This window comes from Rhagoletis zephyria, unplaced genomic scaffold, assembly GCF_001687245.7.
Source record: "Rhagoletis zephyria isolate East Lansing unplaced genomic scaffold, Rhagoletis_zephyria_1.1 Rzeph_scaffold_25768, whole genome shotgun sequence".
NCBI classification, from domain to species: domain Eukaryota; kingdom Metazoa; phylum Arthropoda; class Insecta; order Diptera; family Tephritidae; genus Rhagoletis; species Rhagoletis zephyria.
The window spans coordinates 1-5,765 of NW_016182826.1; the positions used below are offsets into that span (position 1 = coordinate 1).

Genomic DNA, 5,765 nt, shown 5'->3' on the forward strand with positions numbered 1-5,765 from the left:
ATTTAAAAATTTAGGTAGCTGAAATAAAAAAAAGAATAAGCTGGGTTGAAATTACACTGTGCAAGTTGTAAATTTTTGTTCGGGTTTCGAGATAACGGTACTTGAAATGCTGATTAAATTTTAACTATTTTATATGTAAATAGTTCCCTCAGTTTTGTAGTTATTTTACCAAAAATTTTGCACAAAACTGCATTTTAATATTACCTTAATTATTCCTTAAAAATTATTGAAATGGGTTCACTTTAACATATAGCTCCAATACAACCTATTACTCAGGTATGCGTTTTTGCGCTGTAGCTCTAGCTTCATATCTGAATAATAAATTGTATTCGTGCTACTATATGTTAAAGTGAACCAATAATTTTAAGTTATATATTCTTAATTGGAGGAGTTATAACGCAAAAACATCGTATCTGAACAATCAGCTAGATGTTACAGTGAACCAATTTCATCGATTTCAAAAGATAGTGAAGGTAATATTAAAATACAATCGTGGGAAAAATTTTAGTAAAATATCTTCAAAGCATTTTACAAGTATATGTAACATTATATGGCCTAGTAGTTACAAAATGATTTAGATCGTTTCGACGTATTTTCCAAATATGTGTCTTCAATTAAGATATTTTTGAAATAAAAATTACGCTCAAGATCACAGAATATTTTATCCTTACATGTTGATTTATTCAGAAAGGTATCAAATTATTCGTAATTATTTGCAAAACACAATACATACTTAAAAAGTTTTTAAAAAGGAATGCTTCAAAAACTATACGCGATAAACCGAAAATTTTGAAAATTGTGAAAACTAGAATACTTTAGTTACCTACTACATGTGAAGTGTACACATAAGTTTTAATCGCACATAAAATTTCAAGCCAGTATATGATATGCTTCAAAAGTTATGACTTAATTAATTTTTTCCCTCTTAAATATTACATAAAAAATTCACTTGTTTTTAATATATTTTTTTAAATTAAAACATCTATAACTCCAAAGTTATGCAAGAAATTAATTCAAATTTTTTAGAGCTTCGAGTATACGTCTATGAATTATATCCAAAACCAATCAGCTTAATATAGTTTGCAACAACGAAAATAAAGCTAAATAACACAAAGGTTACCTGTTTTTTAGATTTGCCCATTTGCTAATTTGTATGCGTATGGGTGTCTGCTCGTTGTTGCTGCATATAGGCTTGGGTGCATTTGTCGTTGAGTAGCATCTTGCACGGTGTAACGTCACCATTAAAGCAAAAGCCGCAGTAGTAAGTATTCTTGGTTTGAGGTAAAATTTTGTGAAATTTGTAATAGTAAATTCTTCTAACAAGCGATAGGTAGATTGTTATATCTGAAGCTCAATCTTGTAATAATTGCAGATAGGCCCTTTTAATATGAGCTGTTGAGTCATATTTTCTTACCAAAGTTTGCTCTTACAAATTCAATGACAATCTTTCTAAAATAGTAATTAAACTGGATTGAGAAAAGCAGGAAACCTCTTGAAAACAAAAACAAAGTCAACCAATAGAATTGGTTATTTTGTATTTGATCAAAGTAGAATAGAAGTAGAATAGAAGCATTGAAAGGAAGCAACGCAGTGTGGCAGCGCACTATGGGTAACTTGATCAGTTTTTGTGGATTTTTTTTTACAAAAATACAATTCTGCTCTTTGCATTTGATAGAGAAAAACTTCAAGGCAAGGTCCTAGCTACTAATCAAAATTCATTTTCCATTTATTTTCGAAGAACTATATTTAGTTAATTAAGGATTATAATTTCTTGATCAAATACTATGTGGAAAGTCATGTGCCAATTAATAAAAACACAAAATTTTCTGGACATAATTAATTTTTAAAATTAAACGACACAAAGAGACCAGAATCTTAAAAACTTAGAAGACCCTTTAACCAAGCTTTAATTTTTTATCAGATTTTAAAGAAGCCCGATTAACACTTACATATGTATATTCAACTAATAAACAAATGCTTTTACCCCACCGTGAACTGGAATTCTATTTTAGTTACAGCTGATGTTGCTACTGTGCCTGTTGTTGTTGTTATTAGAAGAGTTGCCAGCTTGATTTTATGTTGACAGCTGCATCAGCAACCAACACTCTGGTACATTAGTTTGCTCATACATATGATGATGGTATATATGTACATACATGCATGCATGTAAGAATTACAAATTTTAAGTACGCGCCGTTATCATGTTGATTTCTTGCCTCACTTGCAATCGCGCCTTTTTTATACCCGAGCGCACTTGTGCACAAGAGTATATTAATTTTGTTCACATAACGGTTGTTTGTAACAGCCAAAACGAATCGAGATAGATATATACAAATGTATACATAAATGATCAGGATGAAAAAAGAAATCGATTAAGCCATGTCTGTCTGTCCGTCCGTCTGTCCGTCTGTCCGTCCGTCCGTGTACACGATAACTCGAGCAAAAATTGAGATATCTCAACGAAATTTGGTATGTAGGTTTTTCTTAATCCAAGGTAGGTTGGTATTGAAAATGGACGAAATCGGACTGTAACCACGCCCACTTCCCATATAACGGTAATTTTTAGAAATACGAAAACTGCGATATTTTAGTAACTACTGGAGATTATTCAGTCAAAATAATTTTCAGACGAAAAATAAGAATATTATAAATTTTTGGAAAATGGGCGTAGCCACGCCCACTTATGATTACATATGTATATCTTGGTAACCGCTGCACCAGTTTCTCCCAAACTTGGCACAGTTGTGGGCCTTGGTACAGCATACAAAATCGCCGAAAAGTTTTAAAATCGGACAATAACCACGCCCACATCCCATATAACGGTAATTTAGAGAAATACAAAATCTTCGATAAATCAGTAAATATTGAAGCTAATTTATTCAAAATTGATGCTTGCAACAATTCTTTACCAAGAAATACGTTTATGGTAAAATTTTGGAAAATGGGCGTGGCACCGCCCACTTATGATCACATATATATATGTCAGTAACCGTTCTACCAATTTGTACCAAACTCGGTATGGTTATTGTGCATGCCACATGTAAGCAAAATGTTGAAAATTATTGAAATCGGACTAAAATTACGGCCGCTTTTCATATAACGGTAAATTTCAGAAATGCTTGAAACTTCAATATTTCGAAATTGAAGGACCTTAATTTACTCCAAATTGTTACACCCCGGCTTACCATCTAGCGGTAGGTTTCGGAAAGGTGAAAAAGCATATATTTAATGTTCGTCTCCGCCCGAACTTAGACTTTCGTACTTGTTTTATTTTGCTGCCGTTGTCGACGATGTCTGGCATGTCTAAATGTATGCCACTAGTTTGCATCCACAATGCATGTTCGTAAGTACAGCCATGGGCACATACCATACACTTGTGTGTGTGCGCTAACACTCTTCAAATTCATACCTACATAAATAGTAGGTGTTGAAGCAGCCACTGCGAAACAGCTGTTGCCTTTTGTTGACTAATCAACCGCCCGCCCGATCGCCCGGCCGCCCGCTCGCTCGCTTTCAGTCCCTCTCTTGAGACAGATTGCTTTCAACTCCGCGCCTCTATTCTCTTGCAGCGTAACGCCTGTCGCCGTTTATTGCATTCTTAACTCGTCTCGCTGCTGACAATAGTTTGTTTACGTAGTTGCTTGCTTGCTTGTTTGTTTGTTTATTTACGCGTTTGTTTTCTAAAACTTTAACAACTAACAAGTTTGATTGTTGTTTACACAGCGACAATATTTACGCGATTTTACGCAGCAGTAGCATCGAAAGGCAGTCTGAGTTAAAGCGGAAAAGGCTGCCTGCGCACCCGTTCGCGCTTAAGAAAAGTTGCTTGCTTGAGGCAGTGGCATTTCTCTAATTTCGCCTGCGCACACACAATTTGCCTTTTGCCTTTCACATTGCAAATTTCGCAATGTTTAACATTTTGTGGAAATTTAAATTTCTTATTTGATATTCGGTTACTTTTAGCAGCGAAACTTTTGCTAAACACAATTAGTGTGTGTCGGCGTATGCACACCCTACTTGCAAGCGCTGCTGCAAATATATGTATGTAGTGGAAAACTCACATATGCTAATTTTTTGATTTTAACTTTTTGAAGACACCTTTTGTACATCCGCTGAAACTGTGCAGCTGATTGTAAGCTTCCTTCGCTGGTGCACCTTGGCGTATGGATGCTGCAGAAGCCTTACAACTGTAGCATGTTTATACTACGTACACGCAAATGGGCGAATCTGAGAAATAGTCAACCGAAATCGCAAAAAATGCATGCAATTCGAATTCCCTCATTTTTGTGTCGAAAAAAGACATATTCTTATTTCATATTTCTTTTCACATTTATTTGAGAAATCTGATTTGCCTCTCTTACTTCTTGAAACAAAGCTCTAAATAGCATTGGTTTTAAGCACTTTTTTAATAAACACAATACAATGATATCGCTTTAAATAAATAAATTTTTTCAACGGAAAAAAGAGTAACGTCCGCAACGTAACGTCCGGAACGCACATATACAATTGTTTTAAAGTTAATCCAACCCTTAGTATGCTTTTATANTATGACAATTTGCGCAAATCGGTTGATTTGGATGGTCATATCAAAATCGCTTTCTTTCTCAGTAACATCTGAACATAAATTTCAAAGGAAAATACACCGACATTAACTCAAATTTAAATTTCCATTATTTCCTTCTCATAAGTACGGCTATAAATCTTCCCTTATACCACCAAAAACTTTTAACTTATAATATTTATGTCGGCACAAAAGTTAAAAGAAACGTCCGTACCTAAAGTCCGCAACGCAAGGATTTGCCCGTATGTACATTTACATATCGCACACTTACGTAAATCGAAATTGCGATCAACTAAAAAAAAAATGTTGGACAACTTTTTTGCCTAAAAATAAATTCATAGGACTTACCTCCAGTTAATGCAACAATTTTTTTCTTTGTGGTTATACACACTAACTTGCGTTGAATCTCTACGATCCACAAGAAGTTATATTTCCTGCTTTGGTTTTTGCGTTAGTTCACTTTAAATATAGATAGATAGGTGTGCGATATGTATATTGGTCCGATTCTAAAGTATTTTTACAAGGCAATTTCGTAAAAATTATTTTTTTTTGGCGTCGCCTTTTTACATTTTTTCGTCATATCTTGATGTTCTTGTCTCGAGGAGATATATATTTTTTTGTTACAAATTTCTTTGAATTCAAGTTCCCCGTTCTAAAATTCACCCAGCAGACATCAATGTTTATCTATGATTATAATTATTAAAAAAGAAAAAATTATAATCGACCACATGTCACCCCAAAATGTAAAAAGGTGACCGGATACGTGGGTTTGAGCAAACATTCGTATTCGTCTTTGCATCCATATTCGTATCCATATCTGTCTTGGCATTCGTATTATCCTTCGTCCTAAAATTCGTAGACCAATTTGTCTTCGTATTCATTTTCCTCTTCGTATGCTGATAATTGAAATTATAAAGACATCTTGACTGGTATTAGGTCCACCTCAAAAGTTATAAGGTAACAAATGAACAGACATTCACATTTATATCTAAAGCTCGAAATGTTTTTAAAAGTCCTCATAATATCGCACACCTAGATCTTAGCTGAGCTAACTCATATCAGATCGTTAAATATAACTGCATACAAATTCAACGGAATTAATACAAAAACAATAGCTTTTTAGTTAGTGTATGTATATCGACACCTGAGTAGAAGATCGATTTTTTTATTAACTTTGTTCGAAAACGCTCTATCTCAGAAAACT

At 33.9% G+C, this 5,765-nt stretch overlaps 1 long non-coding RNA gene across 1 annotated transcript; it reads left to right on the forward strand.

Moving 5' to 3' along the window:
* Positions 1–523: 523 nt before the first annotated feature.
* LOC108382208 (uncharacterized) lies at positions 524–4,390 on the forward strand. The gene is made up of 3 exons (XR_001849669.1): positions 524–534; positions 2,743–2,744; positions 4,300–4,390. It is a non-coding gene; the product is annotated as an uncharacterized LOC108382208 (long non-coding RNA).
* The last annotated feature ends 1,375 nt before the right edge of the window (positions 4,391–5,765 follow it).